Below are 23,219 nucleotides of genomic sequence, written 5' to 3'. Positions count from 1 at the left end.
TATGTTCTTATAATAGTTTGTATTTCTTTGGTGTTAGTTGTGAAGATCATTTTCTTATTTAACAATATTCCCCCTGAGAAATCTCACTTCTGTTTAGACCATATCCTCTCCCGGGGTGACTCTTAAATCTACCTTCTTGCCTTTTCCCTGAGCTTCAGGTATGACCAACAACTGCCAACAAATCACCTGATTCATGGTCACCTCCCACCTCCAAACTTACTCTGTTTTGTGTCCCCTGTCTCAGGGGCACAATAAGCTGCCTAGTCAGTCAGGCTAGAAATGTCGGCATCCCCTTCAAATCATCCTTTTCCCTCACAGTCAGTTACCAACTGCCTTGATTACTAGTTGCTTCTACCCCATTGACCATGAAAACACCCTGGTTCAGGCTCCCACCCAGCCCTCGTCTAGAGAATATCTCTAGTCACACAATGGGTCTTTAGCCTCTAATCCATCTGACGCTCCTTCCATGACTGAAGGTGCCACTGAAATTCTCTTTCTAAATCACATAACTAGTCATCTCACTTATCCGTGCCCAAACCATTATGGACTTCAGAAAGAATAAAATCCCGACTTCTTGACTTGGCACTCAAGCTACGTGACAATGGAATGCCAACCTTTTTTTTTTCCAAATATTTTATTATTTTATTTAGAGAGAGGGGGAGGGGGCAGATGGAGAGGGAGAGAGAAAAATATCATGCAGACTCCCTGCTGAGCCCAAACTAGCCCCCGCCCCAACCCCGCCACCACATGGGACTCAATCTCACGACCCTAAGATCATGACCTGAGCCAAAATCCAGAGTCAGACACTTAAGTGACTGAGCCTCCCAGGCATCCTGGAGTGCCAATCTTTATAGCCTTTTCATTGTGACCCTATATTCTGTGATACACACAATGTTCCCATTCGATTGTACTTGTCATTCTGTGACTTAACTCCTTTACCTGAAATACTCTTTTCCTCACCTCCATCTAGCCAAATCCTACTTTTCACTTAAGGTCCAGCTCAATGACTGCTCCATCCAAAGAGTCTTCCCGGAAACTAATTGCTCCTGAGTCTGCAGTCCCACAGCAGTTGGCTCCATCTTTTGTAACTCTTCCCATATCGTGCCTTTTATGAGAGGTCATTGCGTGTGTTTCTTCCCCTAACCAGACACCGCATCTCTGAGGGCACTAGCTCACAGTGGTTATATACTCCAGCTTTGGATCAAAGAGACCAAGCTCAAACCTTGAGCCTATCACTTGCTGTGTGACTTGGGTCTTAACTCTCTGAGTCTCAACTCACCTATAAAAGAGGGTATAGTAGTTTTATAAAGTGTAAAGTATCAAATCTGTGTAAAGCCATTAGCACAGTAACTGGCACAAATTCACTACTGACTCAACATTAGCTCTTACTATTAAAGGCAGAAGCTACTGCCCGTTCATCTCTGTATCTCTCCAACATTTCCTGTAGTGTCTCCTCCTCCCCTGTACCTTGCACAGACTAAATATCCAGTAAATTCTTCTTGAGGGAATGCCACAAACATCACACAGTTTTCAGAGAGATCATTTCATTCAGTCTGGCAGAAACAGTTGACGTTTGTGTGAGACACCAACAGACGAATGCTTATGGGCTGTCCCAGCAAGACTGATCAATGGAACATCCTGTCTCGGCACAAAGAGCAGCCCCTTTCAATATTGTGTGAACAAGCCAGCCTTGCTAGGAATGGTGAAAGAGAAAGAGGAGGTTTCATATCTTAGGGAAGTGTTTGGAACTTAATGAAAAGTGTGGGCTGAGAAAAGGACCCCGTTCTTTGAAAAGCAAATGCAGCTACTGAATCTGAGGCCTAGGCCATGTGTGAGCAACAAGGGGCCAGAGATTTGCACAATCTTTTTCCTGGCCTGTGGTGAATTTGGAATCAAACCCACTCAGCATTTTACTCTCTTTAGACACAGCACATTTTTTTTCTCTAAATCTTCACTCTCAGCATGCTCCCTGACCAACATTCCTGATAAAACCAATGAAACCAAACGGGGCTAGATACGAAGTTAGTCTGCTCCCCCTTCCTTGTTCCAGCACCAAAACCATTAGTGCAATGACTTTCCCTTTCTTAAATCTGCTAGTATTCCAGAAGTTTCCCTATTCACTCAGATTCCGTACTTTTTTTTTTTCCCTGTTCTATGTCAAAGATGAACGCACCATATTTTATGACATTACCTGTGGTAATGTTATCAGTAAGATTCCCATGAGGGTGAAACCTTTTGAAATCCAACTTTTGTTATTTAACTCTCCCTGAATTATGTCTTGCCCAGCTGCAAATCTATCCAAATGCCTAACTGACACAGTATGTGTTTCCAATTTTATTTGTCTTCTCAATTTGAGAAAGATTCAGCCTTTTGCTGCTTTAAGCTAACTATTTTAGGAATGTGGAGCTTTATCATTCAGAGATGATAAAAGTGGAATTTCTCTTTAATAGCCCAGAAAACTCCACGGTATTCCTGAGATCTGATTATTGCCCCTCGGGTAAAGAGGTATGGAACAGCTCAATGACATCATCCATTTAAGGAGACCCATGCAATTCAATGAAAAGACTTGGTTCTTGAAACCAAAGGTTGTACGTGGCTGTCTGGCTGATCTTTATTTGTATATATAACCCTTCATTCCTAACCTGACGCTTCCGTTGGAAAAAAAAATCAATGGCCCAGGATACAACAGTGAACATTTTTCAGTTTCATCCCCTACATAGTTTTGCTTTCATAGAATCTGCCTCCTTCCTCCCTAAGACCCATCTTGCTCTCAGCTAGCTGTCAAATCATCACAGGCAGGGTCTTGGCTGATAAGGTTTAAACAGGCCAGGGGGTGGGGGTGGTTTTCAACAGTTTTGTGCATGTATGTGTGTAAGTGTGTGTGAGAGAGAGACAGAAAGAGGCAGAGAGGGAATGGGGAAGGAGAGCAGGGGAAGGGAAGTGAGAACCTAGAAAGTGGAAAATGGTGGGGCTGGACTGGGGCTACCATTTTAGAGATCTAGAAAATGAGGCTAGGGTGCTGTTTTCTTGCTAAGAGTTTCTAGTGTAAGATATTAGCTTTTTCGGTCAGGAAGAGCTTCTTTAATACTAACCAGTTTTCAAGTATTGAAGGAATGTGTTTCTCAGGGCAGGATTTCGGGCACCTTGACAGCCGTTTAGGGAAGGTAGTATGGGGTCAGCCTTATAAGGTAGAGTGACTGGGGCGCCTGGGTGGCTCAGCTGGGTAAGCAACTGCCTTCAGCTCAGGTTGTGATCCTGGAGTCCTGGGATCGAGTCCTGCATCATCGGGCTCCCTGCTCAGCAGGGAGTCTGCTTCTCTCTCTGACCCTCCCCGCTGCTTGGGCTCTCACTTTCTCTCCTAGTCTCTCTCTCTCTCAAATGAATACTAATAAGAAAAATCTTCAAGGCAGAGTGACCACAGAGTGACCATCCCAGGGTTGTCATTGGCCAGGTGCTACACAGAATCCCTGGCGCCAGTCACTCCTCGGACCTTAGTGAATCAGAGAGGCTGAGAGTGGGAAACTTTCTTGTGATATCTTACAATCCACACAAGTCCCTATGAACTCAGTTTGCTTCGAAGGTTGAATTTTTTGGAGCGGTCCTCCTTTCTCTTGTAGTACCAAGGTACCCTAATGTTATTGAACAAGGAGAAGTTAAGGGGAGAACAGACTTAGTTCTATATTCTCAAGGTTATTCCTAGGCCACCAAGGAATAATTGGCTCTACAGATTCCTCTGGGAAAGCAGTTGGGTCTTTTAGATTATGTCTGTGGCCTGACCTCATGTCCAGATCTCACTTTTTAATCATGCCTGTGACTTGGATGACGTTTTGGGTTGCTCCCCTCTTGTCTGCTCAACCCCTTGCTGCTAACTCTCTCTGGGCCTTGTTCTGACCCAACCCACTGAAAAGGACCTTTACTTTTATTTTTTATTGAAGTATAATTAACATAGCATGTTATATCCACTTCAGGCATCTGTCATATTGATCTGAACATTCTATACGTTATTCAGTGCTCCCCCTAAGTGTAGTTGCCATCTGTTGCCATACAGCAATGTTATTACAATATTGTTTATTACAATATTATTGACTGTAATCCCTATACTGTACTTTTCACCTCTGTGACTTACTACAAGTCACATTACAAGTTACAAGTATAATTACAAGTTTATACCTCTTAACCCTCTTTATTGGTGTCACCCCTCTTCCCACCCCACTCTCCTCTGGCAACCAACAGTTTGTCTTCTGTATTTAAGACTCTGCTGTTTATTTTGTTTTTTAGATTTCATGTAGAAAAGAGATCAGATGATATTTACCTTTCTCTGATTTATTTCAACTTAGGATAATACCCCCCGAGTCCATCGTGTTGTCACAAATGGCATACAATTGCCTTCTTTTCCATGGACCAGTAATATTTCAGTGTGTGTGTGTGTGTGTGTGTGTGTGACAATTTCTTTATCCATTCATTACTAGACATACACTGGGGTGGCTTCCCCATCTCGGCTGTTGTAAATAACACTGCAATACACACAGGGGTTAATATTACCTCTGCTTTGATATCAGACCTGTTCACGGTAACATTTTATGGTAGACAATGTTTTCCCTTGTGTAGTCTTTCATCTTCTGGGTCAGAACCAAATAAAAAGGTTGGGTGAGCCTTTCCAAGCAGTTGAAGTGGGGCCTCCTGAAGGCAGAAAATCCTTCTAAAACTTAATAGTTACTGTTTTCTGCTCCTGCCTGCCTTTGCTAATGTATCTCCAGAGGAAGATTGTTGATCCCCAATAGTCCCATTTTAAGGTCATGTGCGTGGCCTAGTTGGTTGAGGGTCTGCCTTTGGCTCAGATCATGATTCTGGGGTCCTAGGATCGAGCCCCGAGTTGGGTTCCCTGCTCAGGGGGAGTCTGTTTCTCCCTCTGTTCCCCCTCCCATCCCCTGCTTGTATACTCTTGCTCTTTCTCTCTCATATTTAAAAAATATTTTAAAAATAGTACTGTTTGGATAATGCAACATTTGTTGGGGAGGGAGGAGCAGCAGAGACCTTCTTAGGATCCTTCAGTCATACAACATAAGTCGCTAACAACATCATCTCCTCACAAGCCATGTGCACAGTGAAGAAGAAGGAAGCTTCATCGCCACCACAATGATTCTCACCCTGCCTGTCTGTCTTAACGGTTGAAGGTACTTTAAAAGCACTGCTGCCTGAGTTCCACCTCAAGAGATTCTAGCAGCCTGGGCAGCCAGACTTTTTGGAAGTCCTCCCTCCCAGGTGATTTTTTTAAAAAAAGATTTTATTTATTTATTTGACAGACATAGACCACAAGTAGACAGAAGAGGCAGGCAGAGAGAGAGGAAGGGAAGCAGGCTCTCCACTGAGCAAAGAGCCCGATGCGGGGCTCGATCCCAGGACCCTGAGATCATGACCTGAGCCGAAGGCAGAGGTTTAACCCACTGAGCCACCCAGGCACCCCTCCCAGGTGATTTTATACGCAGTTAGAATTGACACCTACCCAGTTACAGCGTGAAATCCTTTGCTTGCTGCCAGATGGCATCCTGTGAGAGATCCCACCAACAACCTACTTTTGTAATATCAGGGTTTCACTGGATTTTCCTCTTTCAAAAGTCATCTTTGCCAAAAACAGGTGAGGGCCAAAAATGACGATCAATGTTCCTCGAGCTGAATTCTGATACAAAACCTTCTTCTGATTGAACCTCAAGAAATAGCAGTAATATCAGCTTTTGATCTCTAGTGTTAGTTATTAATCCCCAGATATATCTAGGGCAACCAATACTGCTATTACCTGGGACTGAAGAGATTCCCAGGAAGTGCGATTTCAGTTTGAAGTCAGAACAGTTGTGGAAAAACTGGGATGAGCAGGTCACCTGAAATACACATGAGAAGAAGGTATGAACCATAAAATTATTTGCACTCATACCCTGAGGGAAACAAATTGGGAGGATGTTCAACATGGAGGCCAGGCGTTTTGCAGAAAATGACTCCTTTCTAGGGAGAATTGAAGTTATTCTACTTCCCTTTACCCATGGTACAGTCACCCAAAGGAGAAGTTCGCTGTTACCATTTGTACAAAAGTAGCAAAAACTCAAAAGTCACAAAAACAAAACAAAGAAAGAAAACCCACCAAAGCTCCATAGTCACTGAGGACTTTTTAACCTATATTTGTGTACTTCAGTTGGAGTTTGGGTCCTGCCTCGTGATTGTCGAGAGGCACTTGAGTAGTTTGCATGATGGATGGTGTTGGTGCAGAAGTCCAATTGTAATCCAAAGTCCAGAAAGAATCCATCTCGTCATGGCGACATTGGATAGAATTTGAGAATGGATTTGCCATTGGCCATTCCATGGAATTGTTTCAATTGGAAGACCTCCTTGAGTGGTAAATCATGTCATGTTGGCATGTCTGCATCTGATGTGCCTGACTCAAGTCTGTTTTCTATAGGAAAACGCTGCTGTGATATTCTCAGATAGAAAAGGTTTAGAGTTGAGGGATGGGTTCTAGGTAAGCTTAAGGGAAATGCAGATTTCAGCGTAGCAACCAATATATTTTTAGGAAAAATTATTCACAGAGATATTTGGGTTTTATGGTAGTCTGTATGTCTTGAATACGACGTGGCAATGCATTTAGCAGTTTAAAATTTGACTTTGGAATCAGGCAGCTAGGATTCAAAATCTGGTTCTTCTTCAGACCTTGTGTTGTGACCTTGAGCAAGTTATTTAAGCTCCCCAATTTTCCATTGAATTATAGTAGAGAGATTTATGCTTACCATTTTGTGTCATCCTTGCAACAGTACAGCAAGGAAGGTATAGTTCTTTCTAATGTCAATGGGTTTCCCCACCTTGGCACCGCTGACATTTCGGGTAGCATATTGCTTTTTTGTGGGAGACTGTCTTGTGCATTGTAGGATTATGTAACAGCCTCCAGGACCTCTACCCATGACTACCCTTCCAAATTGTGACCATCCGAAATATCCTCTGACAATGCCAGAAGTCCCCAGGGTTGGGGGGGTTGGTCATGGTCATAGTGGGAATAGATGCCCTGCTTGAGAATCACGGAGTGTAAAGTGGCGAGTGTCAGACCTAGAATATAGTAGGTACTCATGAAGTGGGAACTATTATAACTGTTGGTACTATATCAAAATTAGAACTTTTATTATTAAAAGTTCTTTTTTATTAAAAGTTTTAAAAGATTTACTTATTTATTTTGAAAGTAAGTGAGAGTGAGGGAAGGGGCAGAGGGAGGGAAGCTTCAAACAGACTCCCTGCTGAGTTCAGAAGCCAACGTGGGGTTTAATCCCAGGACCCTAAGATCATGACCTGAGCCCAAACCAAGAGCCGATCGCTTAACCGACTGAGCCACCCAGGCACCCCAGACATATTCTTTTAGACTGTGTAAACCAGGCTTATTCTACTAAGAAGAATATCAGAAAATATTACTTTCTGCCTCATATCTCCAGCCCCTTCTGGTCCCGAAAATCTAAGATGTTTTAGATTTCCTGACATTTTAGGCAACCACTAAAATATCCATAAACATTACTTAAAAGTAGCTAACTTATAAGTGAATATTTGTCAGGAATGGTGAAATTTGCAACTTTAAGCCACTTAAGGCACAACCTTTTCTTCCATCTAATTTATTTTCCATCTCCTGACACGTGTGCATTGTGGAAACTTTGAATCTTACTTCACTAGTAAGTCTTGGCCATCCAGTGTGAGATTCCTTTGCTACCAACAGCCAAGCTCCTTTCTCCATACTCATTCTCCTATCATTCTTGTCCTTATTAAAGGAAGAAGAGTCTCCTCGGTGAGTCTTCACTCCTCAGCTACCCTATTTCTGGAAGGACCTTGCTGTAGTATTTATCCCTTCCTTAGCCACATCTGCACTGTTTTCCCCTGCATTGGATTCTACCCACCCCCCACCCCCTTCTGTCATCCAGGGAGTTAGGCTTCCTCCATTAGAAAAGCCCTATGGTACTGACTTCTCAAATTGCCACCTTATTTCTTTGCTGAGCCACACACACACATCCTTCCCAGGTTTTTTGTTGACTCCTCATTTTTGCCCAGCCCTTACATGTTTGTATGGCTCAGTGTTCTGTCCTCGGACATCTCATCTTCTCATTCAACACCAACCTACTCTACCCCCACCCAGGGATATCATTTTCTCTCAAGCATTCAAATACCAACTATTTGCCATTGTCCCCCAAATCTCAACTCTGAATTAAATCTCTCTCCTGAACTTGAGATGCGGTTAGCCAACTGCCTACCATATAACCAGCCCTAGGATGTCCAGTGGGTATCTTCAAGTCAACATGTTCAAAACTGAATTCATCATATTGTATTCTCAAAACTGCTCAGCCAGTGGCTCCTGTATCCGCATCCATTCTGTCAAAAATACTGACATCATTCTAAGCTCTTCTCTCTCCCCAAATCTCCCACACTAATGTGTTACCAAGCACTGTCAGTGCTACCTTCTACATATTTATTGAGTCCACCCACTCCTCTCCATTTCTACTAACTCCATCATCTCTCCCCACAACTGCTGAAATAGTCTCATCATTGGTCGACCTGCCCCAGTGCTCAAGCAGTCAGAGGGATCTTTCTGAAGCAAATTCGATTAAATTGTTCTCCTGTTTCAACCCTTCCGCAGCTTCCCAATACCAATCTGGATTAAATTCAAAGTCTTTGATATGGCTCGATATCATTCTTCATCAGCGGCTCCCTGATGACCTCTTCAACAATCTCTCTACAAAATCACTCACACAGACCACTCTTTCTTGCAGTTGTTTGAGTGGTCATATTTCCTTTACTCGCTGGATCACCGCATTGGATATTTCCTGCCTTTGTCACCCCTTGCCTTTCCTTTAGCTAATTTCAACTCATCCCATAGGTCCTGGTTTAAACATGACTTCCTCTGAAAGCCTTCCAGATTCTTGCAGTCTGGGATAGAAGGCCCTTCTTATGTGCTACATTAGTACCCTATGTCTCCCCATGTTAAACTTACAGATGATCTTGTAATTGACAGTTTACTTATCTTTTTTTCTGTACTGTATTCTCCATGAGGGTGTTTTTAGACCTCTGATGCTAAGTATACAGGAGATGTGCAAGAAGTATTTGTGAGATGGAATTGAATTCAGTGTCACCAAGGATCCTTACCAAAAGCGAAGCCTTTATACTTAATTTTAATCTTTCTGAACACTCAAATTATTTGATCTTTCCCTGTATTCTTTAAATTATTCTTTGTTTTCAGAGACAGCATCATATGTAAATTCTCTTTCTAATTTTTCACAAGGATTTTTAAATTATTTATTTGAGAGAGAGACAGAGAGAGCAAGCATGAACGGGGGAGGGACCAACAGAGAGGGAGAAGCAGACTCCCTGCTGAGCAGGGACCCCCCCCCCCCCATGTGGGGTGCAATTCAAAGACCCTGGGATCATGACCTGAGCTAAAGGCAGATGCCCAACCAACTGAGCCACTCAGGCGCTCCCTTCTTTCTACATTTTTGACAATTTCTAGTCCTTCTTGTTCGTTGACCCCTTTCCTGTCCCTTAACTTTGGATTTTTGCCCAATACTTCACTCTTCACCCTTCTACCTTTCTTCTTCACATTCGTTGTCTGGAACATAAAAGACATTCAAAAAAATTTGTTTCCTTCCTTCCCTCATTCCTCAGGAACTCATTTACTCTCATGGCTTCAAATATCTCCCAGATCCATGTTTTAGTCAGAGGAATCCAAAGGAGTACTGGTTGCCTGACACTTTAAATAAACTATAAATGAACACCATAGCACCCAACCACCCCAACTCAGTGAATTCCTGCAATATAATTTGTGTTTGTCAGTTGAAACTGAGAGTCTCCTAATCACTGGGGTTCTATACATCAGGCATCACCCACTCCCTCATCTACTTCATAGCATGCATGCTATTAGCCAGCAAGTCTTAACACAATTCCCTTTGAAACGTGGCTCATGTATTGATTCCTTTCTCTCCTTTTCCCTCCCACTCTTCTGCTCTCGGGGTCTCTTTACCCTTAGATTACTATAATAGACATCTTCCTGGTTGACCTTCCTGACCTCAGTATCACCCTCTTTCAGATCTGTTCTCTATACTTTTGCCAGGCTAATTACTCATACACAATCCTTCGTGGCTGGGGGCTTTTCATAGAAGAGATTCAATAAATATAAGAGTGCCAATTCACTCCCCCTCAAAAACTTACAGTGACTACGAATCATCTGCTAAGTCCAAATTCCTCTTTCTGACTTTTTTTCTTTTTTTCAACTTTTTCAGCTTTCACCCAACTCTCTACTGTTCCTCTCTGCATCCTACTTGCTAAGCTTCTTGCCTTTCCCCAAACACATCCTACTTCGTTCCATCATACTTGTTGGTTCCCCTACCTTGACCAAACACGCTCCCCTGCCAGGGTTAAAATCTGATATTGTTAGTATTGAAAGAAAAGGTCATTTTTTCCTCTTACCATGATAGACTTACTGCTTAATTCTGTCCCCTCATCTGTTCCTTGTTTGTACTTAAAACATTCATGACTTTCTTTCAGGTGTCAGTAATATGCATGTCTGCTCTGTAAACTCCATGAGATCGGGGACTCTCGTTCATCTTTATCACCCCTGACAGCACCCAAACCAATGTCAGGAATGCACTTGTTAATTATTCTTTGAATGGGATTGGCCCCATCTGCAAGTTCCTCATCCACCCTCTTCCCTACATCCCCACGCTTGGGTTCTGACTTCTTTAACAGTCAGGCAGCTGTCTTTGAGTAAAATCCAGATGGACACACCCGGCTCTGGTGAGACTCTCCCAGTTTGAGTAGGAGGACCTTCTGGATGTCTGCCTAATTTCCAAGGCTCATCATAATCTGGCTCTCCAGTTTCTAGAGCCTTGCTTCTCTTTTGTTCCTGAGACTGTCCTCCATTCCACATTATGCACAGTCTTTCAGCTCTGTTGTCGTTCACACTGTTGCCCATTCCAGAAATACTCTTCTCTTACTCTGATCAAATCCTCCCTGAACTTCAGACCCAGCTTAAATCTTATTTTATCCACAATGTCATCTTTAACTGTTTGAGCCCACGTTTATCTTTCCCATGTCTGAATTCCTTTGGCAGAGATAATATATTATGGTGTTCTCAAACTTTGTGATGCATGTGTCTTGCTATTTTCAGCAAGAGTATTGGCTCTCCTGGGCAACGATCATATCTTAATCTCCTTTTGTAATAGTGCTGCTGATTATTAAATTGATAAGTCAACGGAGCTATATTCATCCTTACTACTAATTTCTTCTAATTTGAAAAAAACTGAGATCCCCATAGCCTACTTTTTTTGGTCCCTGTTTGGTCTTTTCTAGCTGCCACAGAATGTGAACTAGTCTATCTATGGTTCCAGAAGAACCATAGAACCAGGTTTGTGAGAAGGCCTAAAGATCAGTCAATATTACTCAAAGTGATAGATTTTTAAAAGATTTTATTTATTTACTTGAAAGAGAGGGAGAGAGAGAGAGTACAGGTAGGGGGAGAGGCAGAAGGAGAGGGAAAAGTAGACTCCCCGCTGAGCAGGGAGCTCGATGTGGGACTCAATCCCAGGATCCTGGGATCATGACCTGAGACAAAGCAGACGCTTAAACAACTGAGCCACCCAGGCACCCAAAGTGATAAATTTTTGAGAATCAATTTTTTTTTGGCAACTAAATCTGGTTTATTCAGAGTCTAGCTGGCTGTCTTCTGAGAGGTTAAGACAGCTAGGAAAAAAGTGAATTGTAAATGGTTGATTTTGGGGGTGCCTGGGTGGCTCAGTCAGTTAAGCATCTGCTTTGTCTCAGGTCGTGATCCCAGGGTCCTGGGATCGAGCCCCACATCAGGCTCCCTGCTCAGCTGGGAGTCTGCTTCTCCCTCTCCCAACGACCCTCCCCCCTGCTCCTCCTCTCTCTCTCTCTCTCAAATGAATAAATACAACTTTAAAAAATGGTTCATTTTTGTGGCTACTAGAGAAACATGGTTGAATAAAGTCTCAATAAATTATACTCATGATCATATTTTTAGTTATAGGAGAGATCACAAAACCCAAGTTTTTAATGATTAGGCTATTCTAGGCCTAAACTCTTCATGGATGATATTGGGACACCTACCGTAGATTTAGAAACAAAAGACACAGTACAGCTTAGGCGTTAAGTGAGTTCCTCTCTCCTTGCGTGATGTGCCGGCAGGGTGGGGGAATAACACCCTTTCTCCCCTTCTTTCTGTATTTTGAGTTTCATTTCTTATTCTAATGAATCTGTTTCCTCTAGGGCATTTTGATACTTTTCTAACACAATAAACTGGTTAGGTTAACTGCACCTGAATTTTCCTCTTCTTGCCTTAAAATTAGTGTAATAAAAAAACTAGTATAATAAACTATCCTCTTGACCATGTCAGAAGGCAGATGAGATGGATGTCTGGTTTGCTTCTTCCAGTCCTTCAGTTTTATATTTTTTTTATTAATAAGGATAAAAAGTTGCATTCTTTTTTTGGTCTCTGTTTGGTCTTTTCTAGCTGCCACAGAATGTGAACTAGTCTATCATCATATTTCCTCTGAAAGCCTTTAACCCTTACTAGTCGCTGGCCACCACTCTGTCATCATTTTGTATGGACCGCCAATGACTACCTATAAAAAGTATTCAATTATAATGTGGCTCAGTCATTAAGTGTTCTGCCTTCGGCTCAGGTCATGATCCCAGGACCCTGGGACTGATCCCCACATCCGGCTCCTTGTTCAGTGGGAGACCTGCTTTTTTCTTTTCCTCTCCCACTCCCCCTGCTTGTGTCACCTCTCTTGCTGTCTCTCTGTCAAAATATTTTTTAAAATCCTTAAAAAAATAGAAATGTTCCCTCAATTTAATAAAGCTTTATAGTTTTTTTAAAAAGCACTTAGCAAGCATGTCCATGCAGAAACTTGAATATGAATATTTATAGCAGCACGATGTCTAATAGTCAAGAAACGGAGACAACCCAAGTGTCCATCAACTGAAGAATGGATAAACAAAATGTGTTATAGCCACCCAACCAGCATTACTTGGCCCTGAAAAGAATGAAGTACTGAGGGGTGCCTGGGTGGCTCAGTGGGTTAAGCCTCTGCCTTCAGCTCAGGTCATGATCTCAGGATCCTGGAATCGAGCCCCGAATTGGGCTCTCTGCTCAGGAGGGAGCCGGCTTCCCTTCCTCTCTCTCTGCCTACTTGTGATCTCTGTCAAATAAATAAATAAAATCTTTATTAAAAAAAAAAGAATGAAATACTGATAGATGTTTCTAGTCAGATGAACCTTGAAAACACTAAGTGAAAAAAGCCTGACAGAAAGAACACATTATTATATGATCCCATTTATATGAAATGTCTGGAATAGGCAAATCTCTGGAGACAGAAAGTAGAGGAGTATTTGCCAGGGCCTGGGGGAAGGGGTGAATAAACAGTGATACTAATAGGTATGGGTATTCTTTTGGGGTGATGAAGATATTCAGATTAGATTGTGATGATGGTTGCACAACTCTGTAAATATACTAAAAAACTTATGGGTGAATTTGAACAATATGTGAATTAGATCTCAATCTAAGAAAAACTTAGAAACCCCACTTGAGGACAGGACGAGATCCAAATTTCAAATATGGGTTTTGCATCACAATCTCCTGCGTAGAAAATCTGAAATCTATATTATTCTTTCTTTCTTTCTTTCTTTCTTTCTTTCTTTCTTTCTTTCTTTCTTTCTGAGAGAGAGAGAGAGAGAGAGAGAGGAGGAGGTAGGGATTAAGGAAGAGAGAATGATAAGCAGGCTCTACCCTCGGCATGGAGACCAACACAGGGCTCAGTCTCACGATTCTGAGATCATGACCTGAATCAAAACCAAGAGTCAGATATTTAACCAATAGAGCCATCCAGGTGCCCATGAAATCTACATTGTGACAAATTTTGGGGTGATTATTATGTACACTAAATTAGGATCACTAAATTAGAAGATACAAACCTTCACTGTCTTCATGGGCTACAACTGCAAGTGTCTGCACTAAGGGACAGGTTGGAGCCACCTCAAGTGAATAATACTCACCTTCTTTGTTTTTTTCTGTTGTTGTTACTGCCGTAGTTTAAGTATACGTTTTGGTGGATCTTTCTTTGTGTATTTATTTTCAATTTTCAAATAGTTTCTCTTATTCTTGTGAAAGAAATGGTAAAAACACAGAAACCACTAATACCTTGTTCCCTACTAAAGTCAAACTTCCTTCTGAAGGCATTAGTGGAAAAATAATTCAAGTTTTTTCCTCCTTTCACAGTTAAGGAGAGAGAACCAAGATTCACATTGTATAGCAAGTTAGAACTCAGTGAAGTTAGAACTTAGGACTCTCTGTCTCGAGTGGCTTTTGCTCAGCTGTCATCAAGGTTTTTTAAAATTGTCCATCGGTCTGAGGTAATGATTTCCTAAAAGATATGTAATGATAACCATATACCACATTCTAGCTCTATAAAGAAAAGTCTCTTCTTCCTATGCCATTTTAGAAATTGACGTTCTCCCTCATAGTATGCTTGTTCAAAAAATGAATTCTGTATAATATTCTAAGCAGTGGATCAATAAATATTATTGTAATGTAAGGACTGAATGAATCCTCTGAATATCATTATGGAAAAAATCCTTTTCCTGTCAGCAATTCCGGCTGATCTTGGTGATCTTATTATCAGAAGTAATTCAACAAACTGAAAGACATTTGATGGGTGGCTGACAGTGTACTAATTTTAATGATCCGACAGGAACCAGCTTAGGGAAGGGAAACCGGTAAATCTAGCACAAGTCTACAAATCCTATATATGTTTCACATTGATGGAGTTCCTGTGCCCTTAACTACATAATAATTCACATGGTAAAAAATGTTAGGACACTTCTTGATCATAATTCTTTTTCAAGTAAAAAAGGATATCCGCAGAGCATGGTTTAGGAAGTTTTAGTCATATGTGAGAAAACCATTTCTTATTTCCTGAAAATCTAAACTAAACCTATGAAACTTAAGGGAACACAGGATAGGGTTAGTGATGTATAATTACTTGAAATCCAATTTTCACGTGTGAATGATTAGTAGTTAATGTTCATATAGTCAATAAAATTAATACACATTCATTGATCTCCCTGGTGATGCCAGAAAGTGCACAGTGTAGACATTGTGCTATGAGATGAATAAGAGATGGTCCTTGACTTTGAGGAATCCAGCAGAGGAAGGAGCTGGTCTTTCTGATTTATAAATTACATCCATAATAACAGACTATGGTTCTAGGTACTGAAAAGAAAATTCCTGGGAATGAAATATTTGGCTAGGTATTTGGACTTGGCAAAAACTAAATCTCTTCCCTTTCATAAAAGTCACAATGATATGTGGGCCATGATAATAGCATGAAATTCCAAAAGCTAGGCAGTAAATAATGTTGTTTTTTGGATAAACTATTTCTTATCATTTTAATAGTTGGACATACAGATTGTATATGTCCTGTCACTCTCAGAGTTCTGCACATTACCTGCCCTTTCATGAGTTTCAGTTTATAATCTTCGCACTTTGTTATTACAGTGCTTGACATTTGATTTCTGAAGCTTGAAAAAAGAAAAAAATAAGAACACCAGCAAAGGTTAAAAGTCCTCAGTAATGTTTAGATTTCAGTAATTTGAGGAGTATCTGCTTTAAAAAAAAAAAAAAAGGATCAGCTGGGAGATTTTTTTAATATAGCGCTGAATCTATTTTTGGTCTATTGGAAATAACTTGGATCTACAAGATCATACTGCTTTTTGCTTTGTGAATGGGATTTTGGATATAGCAGATAGTCATAACTACCCTTGCCAGGAAGTCTAGCAGATTGAAGACTGAAGTTTCTCTCACTAGTACTCTTTTCTTCCCTTCCTGTGTCACAGAATTTTCTAGATCTTGATATCAGATTTAAGTGAATTTATGATTGCTCTCATGTACAGGGCAAAACCAGTTCACCAGAAGCTTTCTTTCAGCTCTCCACTGCTGGTAATAAGGAAGGAAAATTCCAAGTAAGTTTTCCTGAATATCCTTGGAACCTCAGTTTCAGAAACCTATCATGGAACCAGGCTCCAAGCTGGAGAAAACGTACATTTGAGAGTGCCACAACTGCAGTTGGAAATTGCTCTTAATTAAGGTGGCTGATGGAAATGATGTCTTTTTTTTAACAAAAACTACACGGAAAGAAAAAGTCATGACAAATTTGTCTGTTTGAAGCACAAGGTAATCCTTACATTATAAATCCGGTTTCCTCCAAAATACCAGAATAAAGACAACCTGACCATTCTTTGAAAGCCAAAATTTTATCTCCAGCTACTCATCCACTTTTTAAAAGACAGACCATTGTGAAGAGTATCTTGGGGTTCACAGCAAAATGGAATAGAAAGTACAGAGAGTTCCCATATACCCCTTGCCCGCGTGCACACATGGCCTCCCCCACTACCAACATCCTGTGCCATTTGTTGTAGTTGATGAACTTACACAGACTTAACTGAATCACCCAAAGTCCATAGATTCACTGTTGAGAACGCCTGGGTGTCTCAATCGGTAAAGCGGCTGACTCTTGATTTCAACTCAGATCACGATCTCAGGGTCATAAGATCGAGCCCTGCGAAGGGCTCTGTGTTCAGCAGAGAGCCTGCTTGAAGATTCTTTCTCTCCTTCTCCCCCTGCCCCTCCCCCCCTTTGCAGGTGCACTCTTTCTCTCAAAACATAAATCTTAAAAGAAAAAAAGATTCAGTGTTGATACTGCACATTCTATGGGCTTCAACAAATGTATCATGGTGTGTAGCCACCATTAGTGTGTCCTGCAAAACAGTTTCACTCCCCTAAAAGTCCTCTGTGCTTTACTTATTTGTTCGTCCTTATCCACTTTTAAAGAGCCAATTGTTCCGTATCTCTTATCAGTCTAATCTGGGGTTTCTCAACCTTGGACTCTTCACATTTTGGACCAGATACTTCATTTTTTAAGGGGACATATTACAAATTGTAGGATGTTTGGTGACATTCCTGTGGCATCTATTGGGTGAAGGCCACTCTCTGCTGTGACCGCCCAAAATGTCTCCAGACATTGCCAAATGCCCCCTGGGACTGGGTAGCAAAGTCATCCCCTGTTAAGGACCACTAGGCGTCCTCCACTTTTGAGACAATGTGTTGTTCTCTTGCAACTTGTACAGTCAGTCATTAAACGCCAGTCAACAAATACTTATTCAGTCTACTATGTGCTAGGCCATAACCAAGAGTTATCAAATTTTTTATACATTGGAAGTGTTAGGGCAGGGGACGAGTGGTTACGATAAATGTGAGCAATGCCTAGCTATGTATGGGAGCTATGTTGAACCTTGAGGCATGACAATCAAATCGGTTTGGCCATCTTCAGCATCTTCTGACTGTTTAGAGCAGCTTGAACCCAGAGGGAAAATGCATTGCTAGATCTTGAAGATTGCTTAACTGTTTGGACCTGCTCTGCTGTGGTCCGGCTGAACAATCACACACAAGATACGGAAGATGCCCCTACAGGGAAATAGTTCCGAATAATTAGCCAGGGGAGCTCGGTTCTACACAAATCTCCACTCCCACTCCACCGCCACGTTCCTGTGATAGCACAGGATTTTTGCCTGATTTCTATAGACGGTTGCCAGCAAGCACCACAGTTCTCCTCTCCTTTAGCCTCTGCGGGTAGAGACAGAAGTGGCGATAAGCAATCCTTTCTCATTTGCTCAGTACCTGTAATATTCTGGTTGCCAAATTGGAATGTAACTGAACAAGTACCATGGGAGATTTGACTTGGAGATTCTCCTTGTAAAGATTTAGGCATTAAAGGAGTTAGTTTGCGAGATGACTGATAAATGAAAAAGGGCACTGAAGCGATAGGTTATGGCATACCTTAGCAAAACTTCTCCTACTTGCATATGGCTTCAAATTATGGGTTTCCTCCACTTCCTCCTCCTTTGGGGGGAGGGATTTATTTAGTCATTTTGATTTCTCCTTACTTTTATTTATTTGGCTTTTAGAAAAAAAATGGTGGATTGAAGCATCAGGGTGGCACTGTTGGTTAAGCATCTGCCTTGGGCTCAGGTCATGATCTTAGGGTCCTGGGATCGAGCCCTGCATCCATCTCCCTACTCAGTGGGGAGCCTGCTTCTCCCTCTTTCTCTGTCCTTCCCCACCCTACTTGTGGGTGCTCACTCCCACTCTCTCACAAATAAGAAATAAAATATTTTTTTAATTTAATTTATTTATTTGACAGAGAAATATCACGAGTAGGTGGGGGGGGGGGAAGCAGGCTCCCTGCTGAGCAGAGAGCCCGATGTGGGGCTCGACCCCAGGACCCTGAGATCATGACCTGAGCTGAAGGCAGAGGCTTAACCCACTAAGCCAGCCAGGTACCCCAAATAAAATCTTTTTAAAAAATGGTGGATCAAAAATAAATTCAGAATTAACTCATTAAAGACAATTTACCATATTTAATTTAGCTTTTATTTCCAAGGCATTCCCTGGAAGATATGGGGCAACTTCTTCCTTAGTTCTTAGACCGAATTGATATGCATATTCCCCTTTCATGTCTGAGAATGGGTCTTCTCATTTATAAGTAACTTGTAAGATTCCTTCCAGGTCTGACTGTCTATGATCTGTTGGCAATTATAATTAATACAGACTGTACCATGATGCATGCTGGGACCTTAGCAAAAGGAAGAAGAGGGAAGGTATAGGTAAGAATCTTGGAAAGGGCCTGATTGAAATTCTGCGAGCTAACTCAGTTGTAGGACTATACTTTTAAGACACTGGGTAGCACATGAAATCAGAGTTTGAAGAATGAGGCAAATCTGAACCATATTCAAAGGACGATCAGGTCCTGGTATTGGGGTAAGGGACAGCAGCAGGACTAAATATTTGAGGGAAAGACCTAGTATCAGATGGTCTCCTGGGATTAGAGCGAGATGCTAGCTAGAAGAGGAAGCCATATAGAGCAGAATCCGGCTCCCAGGGACCAGGACAGTAGAAAGGATTTCTTGGAGAATCAGAGCACCCACCCATCAGGCTGGAACTCAGAGGAAGATCCCACCTCAAGGAGAGAATTATAGCCCTAATCAGAAAACCAAGGTGAAAAGCCAATCAGAGAAGTTCACCCAACACTGTCCGGGCAGAGAAGAGGACACAGTTCCGCGAACACACACCAGACAGAGAGGAACGTGGACAGTCATGTCTATTCTGTGTCTCATACTAGCGAGATGGAATGCCTAATATCCTGCTTTTGCAGGCAGTGTTTGGCTCACTAGATGCAAAAGTAGAATCCTCCTAGCCTCTGTCAGAGCAGGGCAAGGCAAGGCAGAGACTAGTAGAAGGCTACCTTGTGGACTTTGTTTCATCCAACTGCATTTGACAATGATTCAGTAGTCACAAACACATCGTTCTTGTTGATTGCTAACCTCTCTCTCCACTACTTCCATCAGAATTGAATGCAACCTCTTAGGGAATTAAATATGATTGGGCCCTAATGATTGAGCTATGAGGTTTCTTCTGTGTATCAGTGGAGTTCAGACACTAAACCAGGGTTGGCAACTTTTTCTGCAAAGGTCCAGATAATAAATATTTGAGGCTTTGCAGGCCATGTAGAATCTGTCATAAGTACTCAGCTCTGTCCTTGTAACATGAAAGCAGCCACAGAGAGTATATAAACAGATGGGTGTGGCTCTGCTCCAATAAATCTTTATTTATGGACTTTGGAATTTGAATTTCATAAATGTTCATGTGTCATGAAAATATTATTCTTCTTTTGATTTGTTTCGGCTTAAAAACGTCAAAATCTTTTCTAGCTTGTGAATCATGCAAAAACAGGCAGTGGGCCATAGTGGGCAGTGATTCAACTAATTTTGGTCTCCAATACTGTGAGTAGGGCCACGGGTATCCTACTGATAGGATTAACCTTGCTCCAGGCTCCTGTGACAATCAGGCCATAGACGGAACACTATAATAAACTCTACCTCTGATCCACTCATAAAATCAGTCTGATGGTTCTGCTCTATTTCTACACTTTGATCTAGTAATAGGGCTCTGATACAGTTGTAATTGATAAAACCACTTGAGTTGCACACCAGTTCCGATAAATACACTTTCTTGTATGTCTGAGTTTGGCTTGGCACCCAGTTCCTATAGAACTAGAGTCTCATCATGACTCCCAACCCAAAGTGCTCCTGGAGATGGGAGAGTTGTGGTTTTGTTCATTCATTTGTTTGTTCATTTCTTTGTTTGTTTTAAAGATTTTGTTTATTTATTTGACAGAGAGAGAGACACACAGAAAGAGAAGGAACACAGCAGGGGGAGTGAGAGAGGGAAAAGCAGGCTTCCCACTGAGCAGGAAACCAGATGTGGGGCTTGACCCCAGGATCCTGGGATCATGACCTGAGCCGAAGGGAGACATTTAATGACTGAGCCACCCAGGCACCCTGAGAGTTGTGCTTTCTTTTAAACGTTTGACATTAAAAAGTTGATATATAGCTGATATGTAACATTATATTAGTCTCAGATGTACAGTGTGATTCGCTATTTGTATATGTTGTGAAATGATCACAGCAGTGAGTCTAGTTTACATCCATCACCACACATAGTTGCAAAATTTTTTCTTGCGATGAAAGCTTTTAAGACCTACTCTCTTAGCCACTTCCAAATACATAATACAGGATTATTAACCATAGTCACCACACTGTATATTACAACCCCGTGACTTATTTAATTATTGGAAGTTTGTGCCTTTTGACCCCCTTCACTCATTTTGCCCACCTTCCAACCTCTGACTCTGGTGACCTCCAGTCTACTCTCTGTATCTATGAGGTTTTTTAAGATTCCACATGTAAGTGAGAACATATATTATCTGTCTTTGTCTGAGTTATTTCATTGAGCATAATGCCCTCAAGGTCCAGCCATTTTGTTGTGGTTGGTGGGATTTCCTACTTTTTAATGACTAATAGTATTCCAGGTTGTATCTGTGTGTGTGTTTGTGTGTGTGTCACACATTTTCTTTATCCATTCATCCATCCATAAGCACTTAAATCAGTGGGAGTGTTGTGTATTGACTTCAGTTCCTGTGGCCAATGGCCTGGTTCCTGGGATCTCCCTGATGGTCAACTCTCTACTGGCCTGAATGATACATTTGTGGTTGGTCCAGTTCTAGGTCTAGCTAACCTGACCAATTTCACCAAGCTCAAATGAGGCATATAGCATCATATGAGCAGAGAGACATGTAAGAAAAGAAATTATATAATAATAATAATATACATTCAAAGGCTGTCTTTCAATAACTTTTGTTATAACCGAAAGCCAAATGGAGCAATCTCTTTGTCTCACTCTATCCTTTAAAAAACCCAAGTACTGGGGTGCCTGGGTGGCTCAGTTGGTTGAGCATCTGACTCTTGGTTTCAGCGCATGTCATGATCTCAGGGCCATGAGATGGAGCCCTGAATCAGGTTCTGTGCTCAGCGCACAGTGTGCCTGTCCCTCTCTCTGCCCCTCTGCTTGCTCTCTCTCTCCCTCCAATAAATATATAAAATCCTTAAAAAAAAAAAAAGAAGAAGAAGAAGCACAAGTATTGATAACCAAATTCTTTTTTCCTGCCACAATGGCTGCTCAACAATGAGGTAAAAATTATATATACTCAGTAAAACTCTCAGTAACTACATCAAGGCACAATAAAAAGTATTCACTTTTGGTCTTTGCAGTCCTGTCAAGTCTCTGAGTTCATTTTTCATGGTTTCAGCTCATTATTGATTAATTAAGCCTGTTCCAAAATTTTATGGAATATGGAAAGTGATTCAGTCATGTAATTTACTATTTTTAATAATTCTCTCTTGTATGTCTTGAATTCTATGCTATCATAGATCAATTTCTCCAGCTGCCAAAATATAAACTACTTCTTCAAGATGAAACTCTATGTTATAACATAGGGGATGCATTTCAACTTTTTGTTAACGTATTGCTCATCCTTGGCAAAGGCAATAGGAAAAAACTGGTTTGACAACTCCCATTTTGAGGTCTTGTATTTTCTGGGATGAAGTCTGGGAGTGTGTATTTCCAACCTAAGTATTATACCTGGGCATTCATCAACAGGAAAATAAGTTATCTGCTCTGTGCCAGGATTTTCAAATGTGGTCAGTTACAAAAAATATGCATTGCCTGAAATTCAGTGATACTTGAGGGTGGAGATAGCATGACCTAAAGATTTAGAGTGTCTCTTATTAAAGATCTAATTTGGATATAATCCCAAAAACCAAATATCTAAACACAGCCCATAGTTTTGATTTCCAAGTAGAAGTACAGATTTACAGATAACTGTTAGTCTCCACAACCAGGACAGGCCTATATGCTACCATCAGATTGACTTTCTTTGACTACTTTGGTTATGTTTATTCCACTCTCTTACTTGGCACAGACTAACAGATTGATACTTTGGGAACCATTCTAGATTTTTGTTGTTCAAATATGACCCCCGAGCAAAATGCAAAAATGCCTTAGTGAATATATTTGTCACATGGGAAAATGGGTCTAATTATTTTACAGTACTATGACCCATGCGATTATTTTTTTAATTTAATTTAATTGTAAATTCCAGTAGAGTTAACATAGAGTGTTATATTAGTTTTCAGGCGTACAATATAGTGATGCAACAATTCCATACATCACCCTGTACTCATCACAAGTGGCCTCCTTAATCTCCAACACCTATTTCACCCAACCTCCATCACCCCTCCCCTCTGGTAATCATCAGTTTGCTCTCTACAGTTAAGAGTCTGTTTCTTGATTTCTCTCTCTTTCCTCTCTCTTTCTTTGGGTCATTTTTGTTGTTGTTGTTATTGTCTTTGGGTTTTTAAAAAATATTTTATTTATTTATTTGACACAGAGAGAGAAATCACAAGTAGGCAGAGAGGCAGGCAGAAAGAGAGGGGGAAGCAGGCTTCCCACTGAGCAGAGAGCCTGATGTAGAACTTGATCCCAGGACCCTGAGATCATGACCTGAGCCGAAGGCAGAGGCTTAACCCACTGAGCCACCCAGGCACCCCTGGTTTTTGGTTTCTTAAATTCCACATATGAATGAAATCAGATGGTATTTGTCTTTCTCTGTCTGTCTTATATTGCTTAGTGTTATACTCTCTAGCTGCATCCATGTCATTGCAAATGGCAAGATTTCATTCCC

The 23,219-nt window shown here is 41.3% G+C and overlaps 1 pseudogene across 1 annotated transcript in view; it reads right to left on the bottom strand.

Moving 5' to 3' along the window:
- The window catches only part of LOC309856591 (ATP synthase subunit d, mitochondrial pseudogene), an 82,394-nt pseudogene that overhangs the window by 19,500 nt on the left and 39,675 nt on the right, over positions 1–23,219 (bottom strand). The window contains exon 2 of the transcript in view: positions 5,795–5,876. The product of the transcript in view is annotated as an ATP synthase subunit d, mitochondrial pseudogene (transcript). The remainder of the gene's footprint in view (positions 1–5,794; positions 5,877–23,219) is intronic.

The sequence above is a fragment of the Mustela nivalis genome (assembly GCF_964662115.1).
Source record: "Mustela nivalis genome assembly, chromosome: X".
Lineage (NCBI taxonomy): Eukaryota > Metazoa > Chordata > Mammalia > Carnivora > Mustelidae > Mustela > Mustela nivalis.
Note: the sequence above shows the minus strand (reverse complement) of the source record. Positions and strands in the feature narration are given on the sequence as shown.